This window comes from Schistocerca cancellata, chromosome 1 (assembly GCF_023864275.1).
Source record: "Schistocerca cancellata isolate TAMUIC-IGC-003103 chromosome 1, iqSchCanc2.1, whole genome shotgun sequence".
Classification (NCBI taxonomy): domain Eukaryota; kingdom Metazoa; phylum Arthropoda; class Insecta; order Orthoptera; family Acrididae; genus Schistocerca; species Schistocerca cancellata.
Genome location: NC_064626.1, coordinates 1,273,579,028 through 1,273,599,661, shown reverse-complemented (window position 1 = coordinate 1,273,599,661; position 20,634 = coordinate 1,273,579,028).

Sequence of the window (20,634 nt, the reverse complement as noted above, 5' to 3'; positions counted from 1 at the left end):
AACCATGGACCTTGCCGCTGGTGGGGAGGCTTGCGTGCCTCAGCGATACAGATGGCCGTACCGTAGGTGCAACCACAACGGAGGGGTATCTGTTGAGAGGCCAGACAAACATGTGGTTCCTGAAGAGGGGCAGCAGCCTTTTCAGTAGTTGCAGGGGCAACAGTCTGGATGATTGACTGATCTGGCCTTGTAACATTAACCAAAACGGCCTTGCTGTGCTGGTACTGCGAACGGCTGAAAGCAAGGGGAAACTACAGCCGTAATTTTTCCCGAGGACATGCAGCTCTACTGTATGATTAAATGATGATGACGTCCTCTTGGGTAAAATATTCCGGAGGTAAAATAGTCCCCCATTCGGATCTCCGGGCGGGGACTACTCAGGAGGACGTCGTTATCAGGAGAAAGAAAACTGGCGTCCTACGGATCGGAGCGTGGAATGTCAGATCCCTTAATCGGGCAGGTAGGTTAGAAAATTTAAAAAGGGAAATGGATAGGTTAAAATTAGATATAGTGGGAATTAGTGAAGTACGGTGGCAGGAGGAACAAGACTTTTGGTCAGGTGATTACAGGGTTATAAATACAAAATCAAATAGGGGTAATGCAGGAGTAGGTTTAATAATGAATAAAAAAATAGGAGTGCGGGTTAGCTACTACAAACAGCATAGTGAACGCATTATTGTGGCCAAGATTGACACAAAGCCTATGCTTACTACAGTAGTACAAGTTTATATGCCAACTACCTCTGCAGATGATGAAGAAATAGATGAAATGTATGACGAGATAAAAGAAATTATTCAGGTAGTGAAAGGAGACGAAAATTTAATAGTCATGGGTGACTGGAATTCGTCAGTAGGAAAAGGGAGAGAAGGAAACATAGTAGGTGAATATGGATTGGGGGGAAGGAATGAAAGAGGAAGCCGCCTTGTAGAATTTTGCACAGAGCATAACTTAATCATAGCCAACACTTGGTTCAAGAATCATAAAAGAAGGTTGTATACCTGGAAGAATCCTGGAGATACTAGTAGGTATCAGATAGATTATATAATGGTAAGACAGAGATTTAGGAACCAGGTTTTAAATTGTAAGACATTTCCTGGGGCAGATGTGGATTCTGACCACAATTTATTGGTTATGAACTGCAGATTGAAACTGAAGAAACTGCAAAAAGGTGGGAATTTAGGGAGATGGGACCTGGATAAACTGAAAGAACCAGAGGTTGTACAGAGTTTCAGAGAGAGCATAAGGGAACAATTGACAGGAATGGGGGAAAGAAATACAGTAGAAGAAGAATGGGTAGCTCTGAGGGATGAAGTAGTGAAGGCAGCAGAGGATCAAGTAGGTAAAAAGACGAGGGCTAATAGAAATCCTTGGGTAACAGAAGAAATATTGAATTTAATTGATGAAAGGCGAAAATATAAAAATGCAGTAAATGAAGCAGGCAAAAAGGAATACAGACGTCTCAAAAATGATATCGACAGGAAGTGCAAAATGGCTAAGCAGGGATGGCTAGAGGACAAATGTAAGGATGTAGAGGCTTGTCTCACTAGGGGTAAGATAGATACTGCCTACAGGAAAATTAAAGAGACCTTTGGAGAGAAGAGAACCACTTGTATGAATATCAAGAGCTCAGATGGCAACCCAGTTCTAAGTAAAGAAGGGAAGGCAGAAAGGTGGAAGGAGTATATAGAGGGTTTATACAAGGGCGATGTACTTGAGGACAATATTATGGAAATGGAAGAGGATGTAGATGAAGACGAAATGGGAGATAAGATACTGCGTGAAGAGTTTGACAGAGCACTGAAAGACCTGAGTCGAAACAAGGCCCCGGGAGTAGACAACATTCCATTTGAACTACTGATGGCCTCGGGAGAGCCAGTCATGACAAAACTCTACCATCTGGTGAGCACGATGTATGAGACAGGCGAAATACCCTCAGACTTCAAGAAGAATATAATAATTCCAATCCCAAAGAAAGCAGGTGTTGACAGATGTGAAAATTACCGAACTATCAGTTTAATAAGTCACAGCTGCAAAATACTAACGCGAATTCTTTACAGACGAATGGAAAAACCGGTAGAAGCCGACCTCGGGGAAGATCAGTTTGGATTCCGTAGAAATGTTGGAACACGTGAGGCAATACTGACCTTACGACTTATCTTAGAAGAAAGATTAAGAAAAGGCAAACCTACGTTTCTAGCATTTGTAGACTTAGAGAAAGCTTTTGACAATGTTAACTGGAATACTCTCTTTCAAATTCTGAAGGTGGCAGGGGTAAAATACAGGGAGCGAAAGGCTATTTACAGTTTGTACAGAAACCAAATGGCAGTTATAAGAGTCGAGGGGCATGAAAGGGAAGCAGTGGTTGGGAAAGGAGTGAGACAGGGTTGTAGCCTCTCCCCGATGTTATTCAATCTGTATATTGAGCAAGCAGTAAAGGAAACAAAAGAAAAATTCGGAGTAGGTATTAAAATTCATGGAGAAGAAGTAAAAACTTTGAGGTTCGCCGATGACATTGTAATTCTGTCAGAGACAGCAAAGGACTTGGAAGAGCAGTTGAACGGAATGGACAGTGTCTTGAAAGGAGGATATAAGATGAACATCAACAAAAGCAAAACGAGGATAATGGAATGTAGTCAAATTAAGTCAGGTGATGCTGAGGGAATTAGATTAGGAAATGAGACACTTAAAGTAGTAAAGGAGTTTTGCTATTTATGGAGTAAAATAACCGATGATGGTCGAAGTAGAGAGGATATAAAATGTAGACTGGCAATGGCAAGGAAAGCGTTTCTCAAGAAGAGGAATTTGTTAACATCGAGTATAGATTTAAGTGTCAGGAAGTCGTTTCTGAAAGTATTTGTATGGAGTGTAGCCATGTATGGAAGTGAAACATGGACGATAACTAGTTTGGACAAGAAGAGAATAGAAGCTTTCGAAATGTGGTGCTACAGAAGAATGCTGAAGATAAGGTGGGTAGATCACGTAACTAATGAAGAGGTATTGAATAGGATTGGGGAGAAGAGAAGTTTGTGGCACAACTTGACTAGAAGAAGGGATCGGTTGGTAGGACATGTTTTGAGGCATCGAGGGATCACAAATTTAGCATTGGAGGGCAGTGTGGAGGGTAAAAATCGTAGAGGGAGACCAAGAGATGAATACACTAAGCAGATTCAGAAGGATGTAGGTTGCAGTAGATACTGGGAGATGAAGAAGCTTGCACAGGATAGAGTAGCATGGAGAGCTGCATCAAACCAGTCTCAGGACTGAAGACCACAACAACAACAACTTTTGTGATACCACATTCTCCAATTATCCTTAATTTATGAGCATGTGTGTAGTTAAAAGCAAAGACCTAGTCAGCTGCTGTCTGTCGTTGCGGATAGGTTGTAACAGACGAGTTCCTGAGAGGTTACGAAACGAAAAACAATAAATCCATCCTAGACAGAAAAGCCGATTGGCGCCTAATACGGACATAAATGCTGGGAGGTTACGTTCAAGCCCCTCCATTCCACGTTGTAAATGCCGTAGGTCGCCGAGACCGGCGGCAGTGCTCCGACGGACGCTTTCTCCTCGGCGGGCGCGACCGTAGGCAGGAGGGCGCATTAGCCGCTCGGCGCGGGTGGAGTCCCGCCAGCCCATCGCCGACAACACCATCACACCGGCGCGCTCGCTCCGCGGCGGCGACCTTGCCTGCGGCCCAAATAAATACTCTGCCGCTACGCTGCGCCGGGTTCGGCGGCCGCGGCTGGAGCGCGCACAGCGCTGGGAACCCCTGCGCAGGGTTGCCAACCTGGATGATTAATTCGTCACGAGGCGCGCGGCGCAGCGCGGCTGTTATTATCTTTGGCAGTCGTGACCGGCCGCCGGTGAGCACGTGGGCCCCCTCCTCCCTGCTCGCCATCCCACCACGTGGCCGCAGCACAGCGCAAGAGACGCGGAGTTGGCACCTGACCCCGCGACTCACTGCGCACAGGGCATGGTGTTCTCGCCACCATGTATTCTACACCGTGTTTTTAACGTACTTCCACCTCACTTAAATTACTACCGTCACAGAGTTGCTGCTTTGCCTGACCGCAACTGGCGCTAGCAGCGCGTATCGATATAACCCCTCTTGTAGTATCTTTTCTCGACTGCTATTACTTCCCGGTCGTTGTCGGTCGTAAGGCAGTTCTGGTTGCGAGTTCGGGTCGCTAGTCAGTTGGAACGCGTCTGGAGCGCAGTTCGGACCTGCCAGTTGGGGAGTTGCAATGCGGCACTTGTGCAGTCGGGTTGTAGCAGCATGAGGCCTGCGTCGACATGGCTCGCCCGCCCATTGCCGCCACTCATCACTTGAGCCGGGCCACGGTCTTGGTGGATCGTCGGTCGGTCGTCCTACCGGACGACGCGTTTTGGCTCACCGTGTGTGTGTGTGTGTGTGTGTGTGTGTGTGTCTGTGTCTGTGTGCGCAAGCGCGCATCGATTCCCGATTTGTCTTGGTGTGTGCTTAGTTGTTTAGTTTAAGATGTTGTCGGCATTCTTGGGGAGTCGGTCGGTTACTGCGAACCAGGGAAGTTACCCCCGCGCGCTGCATGCGGCTGGGTCAGCTGGCGGCCCCTACGCATTGTCGAAGCGTGTGTGGAGTAGTGATGGGGAGCTCGTGAATGAGTCGTTCAAATGAACGCTTCACTCCAGTGAAGTGTGAACTAACCATTCAATTTCAATGAAATGGTACTTCAAATTCTTCACTCCACACTTTTTTCTAGTTCACTCACTCTCTTCCCCTCTCCCTCTCCCACTACATCGGCGCTACGTCATTCATCCTCCCATCACTTCAGTCCTCCCTCTACTGCCTGTCGAGGAATCGCGCGGTGTTTGTGGGGAACGATAGATTTACGAGGGTTTGGGTGGTGAGGGGCGAGGGGAATGCAGCGTCAGCTGCTTCCTGCAGTGCTGACATCATTACCCGTGACTATTTGTGCAGTTAAACTTCGCGTCTACGGGTAGCCTACCGTTGGCAGCGCTTGCAGACCAATGAAAATTAAGATACAAACGAAGAGGCTGGCTGTGTGAGCACGCACAGCCAACATGAAAATAAGAGGTTTGTTAATAACACTGAAAGAGGGATTTTACCTGAAATCGTACCAATGACTACAGGTGACAGTTTACGTTTCGAATCTGGAGGGTTATTATTCTCAACAAAAATAAAATGTACAGGGAAACTTCTGAATAATTACTTAACGTAGGTATATAGACTTTATTGAAGCTTTATTGTACGAGCGAGGCGAAGCGAGCGTAGCCGCGGCGAACTGGGCAACTTCGCCAGGCTTCCGTACTTCATGAATGAACTACTTCATTTGAGCGCTTCACGGCAAAGAGTGAAATGAATAGGTGGTAAACGTACTCATTCTATTTTGGATCAAATTTTAAAAGGAACATAAAATTGGACTGCATTTCGTTGGTAGCCCTAGTTTTCTGTCCATGAATACAACAAATAATGTTTCATTTGGCAGATAAAGACTTTTTGGGCGCTTCATGGGAAAATGTCGAGCAAGATTAAATGTAATACCTTCTTTATATGTGACAGGCTTCTCTGTTTATCTTTCCTTTGTCCCCCTCGACCATGCTCTATTTAAGTTAACCCAGACGCTGTAAGAGCGTAAAAGTTTGCGTGCACGTTACTGCATAGTGCGGCCATCTGTTGGTAAAATTATGAAGTATTACGAAGCTTTATTGTACGAGCGAGGCGAAGCGAGCGTAGCCGCGGCGAACTGGGCAACTTCGCCAGGCTTCCGTACTTCATGAATGAACTACTTCATTTGAGCGCTTCACGGCAAAGAGTGAAATGAATGAAGTAGTTCACGGGAATGAACGAGTTCGACCCATCTCTAGTGTGGAGCTGTCCGATCGCTACGAGCTTCGTGGTTCACCGACCCAGGACGTCATAGTTGAGTAGTGGTTTCAACTACCCAAGCCATGTGCATTCTTGTTGTGGTTCCATTCGGTGGTTCTCTGTTGGGGAGGTTTTCCTGTGAGCAACACCGAGTGTTTCTATTGCTGAAATTTAGCCGCCATGCGGTGCAATTAACTATATTGGTTGACTACAATTCGAGTGCGCCAGCGGAATTTTCTGCCTGGTGGCCGTTAGTGCTCCGGTTACCTGCCATGGCCGCTAACGCAACTTCAGGCAGCGTCCTTTCCTCACCTGTTGTCGCTGTCCAACATGGTGTGTAATTTTGACAGCTAATACATATTTCATTGTGGATAATCACGTTCGTTACCTTTTCTGTCTGAGATCTCATGTACTGATTAGTGGCAAGCAAGTCGTTGTGTCGGTCGGTCCGTGGCTGTCCCCTGGTTGGGTTCCGACGTGTCAAGTGTAGTTGGGCACACCTAAGTGAACGAGAGCAGACCGACCTACCTGGAGGCTTCTGAGTGCCGTCTTCTCTATTGTCCTTCTCACCGCTGTTTGTCGGTTTATAATCTAACATAGCCAATAATTTAAAAATTCTAGTTTTTACTAGACTTTATGTATGTTTCGGATTTTGGAAAATCAATTGTGGCCCTTAGAGCCGCTTAAAACCTTAGTCTTGAAATTACCCTTTAAGCAAAAACATTGCGGCCTTCTGCATTAAAAGATTATGGTGATATATTTTAAAAATTTCAAATTTAATTGTGGCCCTCAGCTACTTGTACTGCACCTTGCATATGTTTGTTCTATCTACTTTTGCCTTGAGGCTTTCCAGCCTAGCTGTGATACCGTATGTATTTTAATTATTATATTTGCTATTTTACATTATTTTGTTTACTTTTAAGATTTCTTGTTTGGAGGCCCTCAACCGTCAAATAATTGCCTTTTTGAAACTCGTAGTTCTAAAGGTTCGGCTATGTGCCGTTTTGGTTTAAAAGTGTTATTAAATTATAATAAATTACAATTTTGAGTGAACCTGACTGACACCTTATTTGGCCCTTTCCACAATCCTAATCACCTGTTCTGCCCTCCGGGTTTAGCAGGTGTCACACCTATCTCATGATATATGCAGAATATGTGTGAATGCATCCATATGTCATGCACTGCCATAAAACAAATATCACACAAAGACAACGATCTAACTTTCTAAATGTCAGATACTAGTGATATACATATGCATAACATATAGTATCTGCATATTGTATTTTACGTCATCAATATCAGAAAAGGTGAAGAACATCGTATGTATCCAGTGTTGTACCAAAGATTTAGATACCGATGGAAACTCTATTATACCTAATGATGTGTAAGTAATCCTTTAATCCTGACAAACCAGTCAATAACCAAAACACAAAATCACAAAAATATTTTGGCCTACCCACACACCCTGTATCGAATATGATTAAATATGGCTAGCATATTTGAAGATAATACTTATGTCGTAGAAGAAAAACATGGAATACCTGTATGGCACCAACATATACTTACTACTGGTTACTGTCGCAGAAAGGTGCAATGGAGTTAGATAACAGCCTAAACAAACATCTGTACACCATGTTATCCAGTTGAACATGCAGTCAATAATATAAAAGAATGTCAGCAAGTGGCATTAAGTTTGCAAGGCTAACTAGGGATAGACAGACAGACAGACAATGTTAAGGTGGCTGCCTTGTGCTAAATATACCAACTAGAAGATACACCCAGACCATATATATCAAACCATATCAAAAAGTTGATGATGCTATCATTACTGTTTATGCATACACGCCCGAAGATGGGGTACTGAAGCTTTAAGTCTGGTAGCCATATAATAAATAACATTGTAAGGATGGCTGTAGGTGTTCCATTCTGTTACGTATTAAGTTTTACGTTTTCTAGTTATATTATGCCACAAGTTGGTTGTGGCTCCTCCAGATTCTAGTCTTTTAAGGCAAATAAAGCATTGTACTTCATTGAAACCACACATCGGAAATACTTCCAGACTGGGGACGGTGCCATTCTGTAATGCAACTGATGTCCGACAACTTCTCTGGGAAACAACCATAAAGATCAGATGGGGCGAGTCTTGGACGCTCACATACATGTGTGCCATCTAGTAGGCCACGCCACGTGGTAGCCGGCCGCAGTGACCGAGCGGTTCTAGGCGCTTCAGTCGGAACCGCACGACTGCTACGGTCGCAGGTTCGAATCCTGCCTCGGGCATGGATGTGTGTAATGTCCTTAGGTTAGTTAGGTTTAAGTAGTTCTAAGTTCTACGGGACTGATGACCTCAGAAGTTCAGTCCGATAGGGCTCAGAGCCATTTGAAACAGAGCCACGTGGTAGCATGACTTTATTGTCTCAGCAGTGCTGTATAAGTTCTTATGTCGTGTTTGTTGTTCGTTTCTGTCAGTATTGTTATTAAAGCAGCACTGATCGCTTTTTCCATTTTCTATACTAACGCAATATTTCAAAGCAATGCAGATTTTACGAATAAAAATTACTTGTTCTGTTAAAAAAATAAAAAAATAAACTTTATTTAAAAACGAAAATGTTTAGCACTGGTTCTATGGCTAATCGATGTTTCAGTTTTTAATCGCACATTAGTAAAAAATTAAAATCACCTGCCATAGCCGAAAGATACCGGTTGTTCGGAACTAAAATACCAATATCGGCTTCTCCCATCCCTTATTCCTCACACGTCTGCGGTTAGCACACTGCACTCACATTCGGGAAACGACAATTCAAACCCGTGTCCAGCCATCCAGATTTAAGTTTTCTGCGATTTCGCTCCAGGCAAATGCCGTCAGACATCCCGCTGCAATTTTCATAGCCTTCTTGCAACATGTGATGTATTTCTCGCGACACACGCAAACAGTAAGATGGCGTAATGTTTTGGATTATCAACGAAGAACGAAGGTTATGTTTTTCTGTGTATAAAAGTAGCTGCAAGCCGTCCAACGAACATGCGTACACGACAGACTTCGTAACAACCTAGTACACGCCAAAACTGTATCCACAAAACAACCGCAGTCCCAGTTTCATAACGCTGACGTACGTAAGTTCACGTTTTTGTATTTGTTTACTAGCAGCCGCTCACACAGTTGCGGACGACACGTTGTATGCGGAGAAAAGCGGCAACAGGAAAACACAGAAAATATGCCGCAAACAGCGACGACAATCTTAAAACCATGTTGTACCGTATAGTAAACAAAGTATTATGAAAGTATTTATGGAAAACAGTATTCAAAACCAACAGTACACATGTAATAATGCATTTTTGATAACTATGCTCTTTCTGCATGTTTTAGAATTAAAGAAACCACTGATGATGGCGATATTTATCGCTGAAAATAGTTTGAGGAATAAATAAATAACAAAAATGTTTTGCGTCAAGGAGGACCTACAATTCCTATATTGTTGTTCCTGCTAAAACATAATGAAAATGGACTGCGCCCGATGTCTCTAAGGAGAGTCACCCTGTACAACAGCATCATCCGACAATAGCCTTCAGGATTTCCAACGTTATCCACCCGACCGTTACAAAATATCTTACAGTTTGAGCCTCAAAAGTCACTGAAGACCTGACGATGTTACACTGATATCAAAGTTGAATTCACGAATATGTACATTCGTTTGGTACAGTCCGACCTTCGATCTGTCGTGTTCACTGTCACTACACATACGTCTTTAGTGTACGAAAGCAGTAAGTAAGCCGTGACTATACTTTTAACTGCGAGCTGTTCTTGTCCTCCGTTGCCTATGATGGGGCTTACTACTTTTTCAGTCAAGCGGAAGTGCGCGTCTTCCGTTGTAATTTAAAAGGGAATCCTCATTCCACTGACAGCGGTGTTTCCGTGATGGACGTCGAACATAGCGCGCGGGGCAGGCCGTGTCTGGCAACGTAATTGCCGTCTCGCTGGCTTCCCGTCGTGTCAGGCTGCTATTGTTTGCCGTCGTTGCTACTAGGTGGCTCTACATGTACTCCAACGTGCGCTCCAACTGCCACCTGTAATACCAGCGAAGCAGTTGGATGTCTCACGTTTAAAGTTTCAAAACAGTAAGACTTCATACAAGTAATCTGTTCTTCTTCTAATGCCTCAGAAGTATTCGATAATGTTGAGGAACAGAAACGTATGTCTGATAAAAGAAGTAGCTGTCTGCATATACTTCTAGAAATAAATTTGCAGAGTCTTTCCTTTAACTGGGGAGGTGAGCACCCTACATAAACACGATACTGAGGTTTCGATATTTTTCTTAAATTGTTTATAAACAATAAACATTGCATTTAGTCTTTTATTAATTTATTTAAGTACAATTTTAATCACTAAGGAACTCGAATAATTGTCCTTAACTTATAAATCAATAAAATGTGGGAAATGGTTTCAAATGTTCGTATACATACTATTTTTCAAGTTAACGAAATGAGAAAAGCCTTAACCATTTTAAAATTATAGAGAGATGTTAGCAGACAAAGCAACAGACAACAGACATATTTATACAACTTAAAAGAGTCATTCATGTCAAAAGCGTAGAGAAAAATCAAATTTAAACACTGAACATTTTCATCATTACTGGAAGAAGATTCAGAATTGATACATTTACTGCAGATGTTTTTCATATGATTTGAACACATAAATTGGTTACACTTGAAACAGAAGAACTTGGTTTTTTGTCAGTATTTCTTGGACAAACTGTGCATCTTCCTGATGTGCGTTTATTACTTTGAACTGCTGGAATAAATTCTTCCCTATTTGAGATCTTAGCTACCTTTAGCCGGATGGATCTTGGGACAGCCGAGTTTGAAGTTCTTTTTACAACCTGAGGATGCACAAGCTCCTGCCCCACCTGTTCTACCAATTGCCTTCTTTCCACACAAAACTGGTGATGTTGCTCTTCATTATAACTTGAACATTAATGCAAACAATATCTACCATCCGAAAGAACACCGACCGCTAATGGGCATCGTTTTGTTCTTATTGCTACGATGTATGTTGCACACGACTTGTCAACTGTGTCAACTCCGCTTTTTGTAAGGTTGTAGAAGGTAATGATCTCAGGTTTCTTTCTGTCACCAGTTGTACTGCCAATACTCTTGGAATCTGGATGCATTGTTGACAGCAGTATAACATTTTTACCTTTTTTAGGTACATATGAAAGACAAGTGATGTCCCCTTTGTAAGCAAAAATTGTACTTGCAGTTTCTTTCCCTTTTATGACAGTCAATGCAGTAGGAAACTGAGGCTTATTTTTTCTCATTGTGCCAACAAGTGTTAGTCGCTTTTTCAGTAATTCTTCAGCAAGCAAGATACTAGTGTACCAGTTATCTGTTGTTACATTTCGTCCAGTTCCTTGAATCCCCTCAGTAAGTCTGAAAACGACGTCTTTACCTGATTAGAAACTTGGGAAAGCGCTTCAGCCTGTTTTCCCGCATACACTTCCATTTGAGATGTATACCAAGTCATTGCATTACATAATGTCTGTACTTTCGTTCCGTATTTAGCAGGTTTGCTATGATTATACACCAAAAAGGGACACTTACCTCTGAAGGGACCCAGTTGTACATCAATTATGGTATAACGGCTGCATGCATTTCTGCAGTTTTCGTTGAACAAGGTGAATACTTCCCGTGTTGCAGCCATTTCATCCAGTTCCTTACGTTGCCCCCTATCATTAATATTATCAAATCTCAAACACCTCATAAGGAACAAAAATCTGTCCCGTGACATAGTAGTGTGAAATATTTCTGCTCTTAGTCCCTGTGAAGAAAACAGATCTTGTGAATTCATTTTAGCTGCCCTATAAGAACTAGCAAATATAAGAACCCCAATGAAAGATTGTATTTCTATTACATCTGTTTTATGGTACTAAAAGGAATCAGATAGATTATATAATGGTAGATTTAGAAACCAGGTTTTAAATTGTAGGACATTTCCAGGGGCAAATGTGGACTCTGGCCACAATCTATTGGTTATGAACTGTAGATTAAAACTGAAGAAATTGCAAAAAGGTGGGAATTTAAGGAGATGGGACCTGGATAAACTGAAAGAACCAGAGGTTGTACAGAGTTTCGGGGACAGCATAAGGGAACAATTGACAGGAATGGGGGAAAGAAATACAGTAGAAGAAGAATGGGTAGCTCTGAGGGATGAAGTAGTGAAGGCAGCAGAGGATCAAGTAGGTAAAAAAAGAGGGCTAGTAGAAATCCTTGGGTAACGGACGAAATATTGAATTTAATCGATGAAAGGAGAAAATACAAAAATGCAGTAAATGAAGCAGGCAAAAAGGAATACAAACGTCTCAAAAATGAGATCGACAGGAAGTGAAAAATGGCTAAGCAGGCATGGCTAGAGGACAAATGTAAGGATGTAAAGGCTTATCTCACTAGGGATAAGATAGATACTGCCTACAGGAAAATTAAAGAGACCTTTGGAGATAAGAGAACCACTTGTATGAACATCAAGAGCTCAGACGGAAACCCAGTTCTAAGCAAAGAGGGGAAAGCAGAAAGGTGGAAAGAGTATATAGAGGGTCTATACAAGGGCGATGTACTTGAGGACAATATTATGGAAATGGGAGAGGATGTAGATGAAGGTGAAATGGGAGATACGATACTGCGTGAAGAGTTTGACAGAGCACTGAAAGACCTGAGTCGAAACAAGGCCCCGGGAGTAGACAACATTTCATTAGAACTACTGACGGCCTTGGGAGAGCCATTCCTGACAAAACTCTACCATCTGGTGAGCAAGATGTACGAGACAGGCGAAATACCCTCAGACTTCAAGAAGAATATAATAATTCCAATCCCAAAGAAAGCAGGTGTTGATAGATGTGAAAATTACCGAACTATCAGTTTAATAAGTCACAGCTGCAAAATACTAACACGAATTATTTACAGACGAATGGTACAACTGGTAGAAGCCGACCGGGAAGATCAGTTTGGATTCCGTAGAAATGTTGGAACTCGTGAGGCAATACTGACCTTACGACTTATCTTAGAAGAAAGATTAAGGAAAGGCAAACCTACGTTCCTAGCATTTGTAGACTCAGAGAAAGCTTTTGACAATGTTGACTGGAATACTCTCTTTCAAATTCTAAAGGTGGCAGGGGTAAAAGACAGGGAGAGAAAGGGTATTTACAATTTGTACAGAAACCAGATGGTAGTTATAAAGAGTCGTGGGACATGAAAGGGAAGCAGTGGTTGGGAAGAGAGTGAGACAGGGTTGTAGCCTATCCCCGATGTTATTCAATCTGTATATTGAGCAAGCAGTAAAGGAAACAAAAGAAAAATTGGGAGTAGGTATTAAAATCCAGGGAGAAGAAATAAAAACTTTGAGGTTCTCCCATGACATTGTAATTCTGTCAGAGACAGCAAAGGACTTGGAAGAGCAGTTGAACGGAATGGACAGTGTCTTGAAAGGAGGATATAAGATGAATATCAACAAAAGCAAAACGAGGATAATGGAATATAGTCGAATTAAGTTGGGCGATGCTGAGTGAATTAGATTATGAAATGAGACACTTAAAGTAGTAAAGGAGTTTTGCTATTTGGGGAGCAAAATAACTAATGATGGTCGAAGAAGGGAGGATATAAAATGTTGACTGGCAATTGCAAGGAAAGCATTTCTGAAGAAGAGAAATTTGTTAACATCGAGTATAGATTTAAGTGTCAGGAAGTCGTTTATGAAAGTATTTGTATGGAGTGTAGCCATGTATGGAAGTGAAACATGGACAATAAATAGTTTGGACAAGAAGAGAATAGAAGCTTTCGAAATGTGGTGTTACAGAAGAATGTTGAAGATTAGGTGGGTAGATCACGTAACTAATGAGGAGGTATTGAATAGGATTGGGGAGAAGAGAAGTTTGTGGCACAACCTGACTAGAAGAAGGGATCGGTTGGTAGGACATGTCCTGAGGCATCGAGGGATCACCAATTTAGTATTGGAGGGCAGCGTGGAGGGTAAAAATCGTAGAGGGAGACCAAGAGATGAATACACTAAACAGATTTAGAAGGATGTAGGTTGCAGTAGGTACTGGGATATGAAGAAGCTTGCACAGGATAGAGTAGCATGGAGAGCTGCATCAAACCAGTCTCAGGACTGAAGACCGTAACAACAACAACAAGTGTTTTATGGCTATTGTTGTTCTTGCAGAAGGCCTCAATGCGATCAATATAAAGGTTGGTGAGCTCTACTATTGAGCGAATTATTTGCTCATTTATGCACACATCAAATCAGTTAGTTTGCTACCAGGAAGATGAGTTCCTATATTTCGCTTCCTTGTTCCGATATTATTAGGCTTAGGTGTAGTCATCCATTTAGTTACTTAATCCTTACCAAGCATAAACCTCTCCGGTGTTGCCGGAAAGGAGTAAGCTGTATCTCCACTAGCGTCCTCATCAGATTGATCACTTGCAGCTGCATGATCGCTTTCTTCTCACTGTTCTTCTTCATTGTCGTCTGTCATTGTCATCAAACTCTGGAATCTCACAGCCTTCATCTTCATTAAAAATTTCCTCCAACAGCCTTCTAAGACGTTTTTCCTCCTCCTCGTATGACATCACGGTGTACGCTGCTCAACACAGGGAGTCGCACTAGTAGGTAGGCGGGGTGTTATCAGCGTCCCAGCGTTTAAAACTTGTCGTGTACAGTGTTGCGTACTTTTAAAAACACGAACAATGGTTTCGCAACAATGTGCATCCCTCTGAACAAAGGTAGAAAGGCGCTCAACAGTGTGACCAAGATGCTTCACTAAATACCAGTTAACTTTTTCACCTGGGGTGCTGTGAACACCCCATATGCCCAGTTAAAGGTCATCTAGCAAGGTATGTAGTCGTTATGTTCTTCTACACAGCTACAAGATAAATTTTGGAAATTTATGAAAATTATCAACCCGTTTTTCGCAGTAGGCACCATACCTCACCAGCAAGGCAAGTTTTTGAAACGTGAAATGCTACCAGTGATCGCTGTTGGAAACATTGATATGTTCCACAGACTTATCATATCGTTTCTGCGTACTGTTCAGCAGATTTGTTGATAAGATCATTCTACTCTTCCTATCCTTTTCCCTTCATGCAAATATCTCTGTCGCTGACACCAGATACGCAAGCACGTGTCTCAATAGTACTTACAAAAAAGTGAAAGAAAATTTTGGGCATGAGAACTATTTAAGTCTTCGGCGTAAGTATTGCATTTGCAACACAAAAGAAGACAAATGTGAGTTCGTTATGCTTCGAGTTTATTTTCGAGAAGTTGTTGAAGGTTACATATCTGTATAAATTTTAATGAAAACCAGGAATCGTATTATTTGGATTTGCAACTAAAGCTTCGATCACTTCAGATTGAATCTTTTCTTTTTTGGAGCACCTTCGTCAAATATAAATGCCTTTACTCCTCTCGACCAAATTTTGTGCGATTTCTTGAAACAAGCAGCCCAACATGGAAAGAAGTGCAAAACCGTTTGCAATATCTAAATGATTTTTCTGCGAAAAAACCCGTTATTTCCTATTGTCTCTCACATCTTTATGCCACTTTGTTTTTGCATGTAAACATTACACATTTAGAACTGTTAAAACGAGACATTTTAGAACTAGTGAGATGAGGGCGCATATCACGTTTCAGCAAAAGACGATTACACAAGAAATTTTTTAGTGTCAATTGCCAGAAGCCGCGTGTGCGGTGAACACGACCTCTTGCTATCAGATGCTTCGCAGGTTAGGCTGATACTGAATCGACCGCTCTAGATCATATAAAATGATAAATTCTCCCCCCCCCCCTCCCCCCGTGAAGCCAGTAGGCTACTTGAAAAAAATCAGCTGTCGCACGCATCGGTAAACGTTATTTGATAAGATCCTGAACTCGTCAGGGGAATCAGCTGTTGCTTATGGTTGGAGGGAACAGGCATTTCTATTGCTGAATGATATAGTTTGACCTGGTAAAATAATATTTATTCAAACAGAGCGTAAAGCTTACTGTCGACACATGAAACGTCGAGGCTATAAAACAATTTCAGAATGAATTTACGATGATGAGAAAATGAATGGCTGTTAAGGTTGTAACAGGTCCATGATTAAAGAATTTGTTGCTAGCGCACTCGAGCAGATGTAATTTCGATGGATTGCTCACGAGCTGCCTGCGATGTGTAAGCTATAAGAGAATCTCACACCAGAGAGCAGTGTTGTATGCAGTAAGAGCAGTGTCTGTAGCAGTCGTGTGTATCGTGTTGGCTGGGCTGGTCGTGGGGAGCGATGGCGGAGCCTGAGCGATATAGTATAAGGTAAAAGCAGCCTCGCGCATATGTACTATTGTTATGTCAAGCCCCATGTAAATGTTTTTAAAAAATCTCTTAATAATAATCTTTCTTATAAAAAATTAACTTTTTATAATCATTCATCTCAATTTAAAGAACTTACTAATTTCTCCAATCCATGGTCATCCCGATTATTGCAAAAGAAAAATCAGTTGTTTCTTTTTCTACATGACAAATCTATCGGCCAGCATTGCACTGGGCTGTGCCAGAAAAATTTCTTATAGGAGCAGATATATACGCGTTATCCGGCGACCTTATTGAGGTAAGAATTTTCAATTTATTCAGAATGATCTTTCAGTGCCATGACGTAGCTGCTGACGTCCAAAATTCACCAGTTTAAATTCACAGTCATTATTGAAAGGTTATAATTGAGTGACAGTTTTATTGAGAAGTTAGTCACATTGTATTATTGGTAGGTTACGAAATTTTCCTGTTGGGAGGTTTTACAGTGTATCTGTTGGAAGGTTACGCTGAATGTGAATTATCTTTATTATATATATATTTCTACTGTACGTGTGTATGTCACTGAACTCCTCCTAAACGGCTGGACCGATTTGAAGGAATTTTGTTTTATGCGTTTGGGTGACGCCCTGGATGGTTTAGAGTCACCGGCAGATGGCGCTGCAGTCGGTATCTAGGTTATTTATCTATACTGCAACGAAACGGCTGGATCGACTTGAATGAATTTTTGTGTATGCATTCAAGTGGGGGCCTGGAAAATTTACATTCTTAAATCAGAACGGTAGGTGGCGTTGCATTTTTGTGTGCAATATTGAGCGTATTATATTCAGATATAAGTTACGTGCAAAGGATTTCGTTTATTTTTCGACACTTTAGTTTGAGTGTATTATATTACGTGTGTTTCGTTATTTTGACATTTTAATTTTTTTGTACGGTGTCTTTGATATTTCAGGTGTTGCATTTCAGTGAATATTAATTGTATTATATTCACATATAAGTTACGTACATAAAACGATGCCATGTCTTCGTGGACGAGGAGGAAATATTGGTCGACAATCTCGAAATTCACAATTAGCACCCAAGATGTCGTTGAAGATTCACACAAATCCAGATGCAGTGTGCAACATAAAAAGGCATTCCGGTATAGCTAAAGTTTTGCAAAAATGCAAAACTATTATCTGAAATGAATGCACTTGAAGCTCTCGATAGAATTATGAAAGATCTAAATAATAACACCAGGCTTTTCGGTGTTGCCTTACTGCTACTGTCCGGTGATTTTAGACGGACGTTACCGGTCATTCCACGCGCTACATATGCGGATGAAACTTACGCATGTATAAAACAATCTTATCTACCGGGTGATCAAAAAGTCAGAATAAATTTGAAAACTTAATAAACCACGGAATAATGTAGATAGAGAGGTAAAAATTGACACACATGCTTGAAAAGACATGGGGATTTATTAGAACAAAAAAAAAAAAAACGTAGTTCACAAAATGACCGACAGATGGCACTGGACAGCGAAACGTCAGTGACTGCTACTGTGACGGGTGAGAGGTACGTCAATATGCTACAGAATCGCATCATCCCCAGCCTGGCTGATAAACACCTGCTGGAACGTACGACGTTTATGCAGGATGGCGCTCCACCCCGTATTGCTAGACGTGTGAAAGATCTCTTGCGCGCGTTGTTTGGTGATGATCGTGTGCTCAGCCGCCACTTTCGTCAGGCTTGGCCTCCCAGGTCCCCAGACCTCAGTCCGTGCGATTATTGGCTTTGGGTATAACCCGAAGTCGCAAGTGTATCGTGATCAACCGAGATTTCCAGGGATGCTGAAAGACAACATCCGACGCTAATGCCTCACCATAATTCACATGCTTTACAGTGCTGTTCACAACATTATTCCTCGATTACAGCTATTGTTGAGGAATGATGGTGGACACATTGAGCATTTCCTGTAAAGAACATCATCTTTGCTTTGTCTTACTTTGTTATGCTAATTATTGCTGTTCTGATCAGATGAAGCGCCATCTGTCGGACATTTTTTGAACTTTTGTATTTTTTGGTTCTAATAAAACCCCATGTCATTACAAGCATGTGTGTCAATTTGTACCTCTCTATCTACATTATTCCGTGATTTATTCAGTTTTCAAATTTATACTAACTTTTTGATCACCCGGTATGGCGAAATGTCAATACATTACGTCTAAACACAAATATACGTGTTAAACAGCAAAACGATCCATTGGTACTATCATTCTCCGAGCAATTGCTCAACATTGGAAATGGAACAACACCATTACATGGAGACACACAATGCATAAAATTGCCAGACAATTTCTGCAACATGGTAAATACGAAAGATGCTTTGATTGAAAGCATATTTCCAGATTTACAGGCTAATTATATTAATCATGCGTGTTTTCGAAACGAGCTATTTTAGCCGCAAAAAATAAAGATGTTGACGCTATTAACTTCAAAATACAACAGTCATTGCCCTCCATGAGATATTTTTCAAATCGATCGACACTGTTACCGATCCTGACGAAGCAGTCAACTATCCTGTTGAAGTTTTTAATTCGCTGGTTTTACCAGGAATGCCACCACATAACTTGCGATTAAAAATTGGCTAACCTATCATTTTGCTTCGGAATTTAAATGCAGTTAAGCTATGCAATGGTACAAGATTTATCATTAAAAAAATTATTATTGGTAATGTTCTTGAAACTACAGTTTCGAACGGCAAATTTGAAGGTGAAGTTGTTCTCCAGCCACGAATCCCAATGATCCCTTCACACTCACCCATTCCATTCAGACGTCTGCAATTTCCAATTCGCTTGGCATTTGCCAAGACTATTTATAAGTCACAAGGTCAAACAATGTCGATTTGTGGGTTGGATCTAGAAAATCCGGTCCTTTCACATGGCCAATTATGTGTGGCGTGTTCTCGCGTTGGAAAACCGTCAAGTTTATTAATGTATACTCCTTAGGAATTGACTAAAAATATTGTTCATCAACTCGCATTAAGATAAAATTAAACATTATTGCTTATAACGAATTGTTTTTAGAAAAATTGATGTTATTTCAAAATAAAGAATAATGAAATTATTATATTATTTGTCTTTCATTTCATACTTCGTTTAATATCCTAATCGCTTGAAATGTCATGCAGGACAACGTCTGTCGGGTCCGCTAGTATACTTATATTTTGTTACTGTTGGGAGGTTACACTGAATGTGAATGATATAAATAATTATATTTGTTTCCTGTTGGGAGGTTTTGGAACATATCTGTTGGAAGGTTACACTTTTCATTAAGTTGTTTATAATTGTTGTCGTGTTTTTCATTAAGTTGTTTGAAATTGTTGTTTAGTTTTTCATTCCACTGTTTGAGATTTTCATTACGTTATTTGTACGATTCATTAAGTTGTTTGAAATGGTTATCTAGTATTCAATTCCACTGTTTGAGAGTTTCATTAAGTTGTAGCAATAACGCCATAACTTGATCCAAACCAAAATTAGCGACTCTACTTTCTGTGCTGTGTGATGATGTATCAGAATGTGTCACGTTTTGTGTAACCATTTGGTCATTGGCTGATTCACAAAAAGGTTTGCTAATCGAATCTGCACTGTTGTCACTACATCGGAATCAAACAAATCTGACGTATTTTGAGTACATTGTTCACCTTCGTTAGGAACCATTATCTGTTCTCTACGTAAATTTTCTTACCTCAATAAAGCCGCCGGATAACGCGTATATATCTGCTCCTATAAGAAATTTTTCTGGCACAGCCGAGTGCAATGCTGGCCGACAGATTTGTGATGTATAAAAGGAAACAACTGATTTTTCTTTACAATAATCGGGATGACCATGGAATGGAGAAATTAGTAAGTTCTTTAAATTGAGATGAATGATTATAAAAAGTTAATTTTTTATAAGAAAGATTATTATTAAGAGATTTTTTTAAAACCATTTACATGGGGCTTGACATAACAATAGTACGTATGCGCGAGGCTGCTTTTACCTTATATTATATCGCTCAGGCTCCGCCATCGCTCCCCACGACCAGCCCAGCCAACACGATACACCAGACTGCTACAGACACTGCTCTTACTGCACACAACACTGCTCTCTGGTCAGAGATTCTCTTATAGCTTACATATCGCAGGCAGCTCGTGAGCAATCCATCGAAATTACATCCGCTCGAGTGCGCTAGCAACAAATTCTTTAATCATGGACCTGTTGCAAGGTCGCCACCAGCATGATGCTAGACAATTACGGTTGAGATTGTGCCCAGAGATCTAAAGGACACCAATTACGTTTTCAACCGTGATCACAAAATAATGTAATAACACAATAGGGTATGGATTCGAACAGAAACGCACAACAGCACAACAGATCAGTGAATAAAGGAAGAATCAGCAACGGACGTCACTTAGCGGG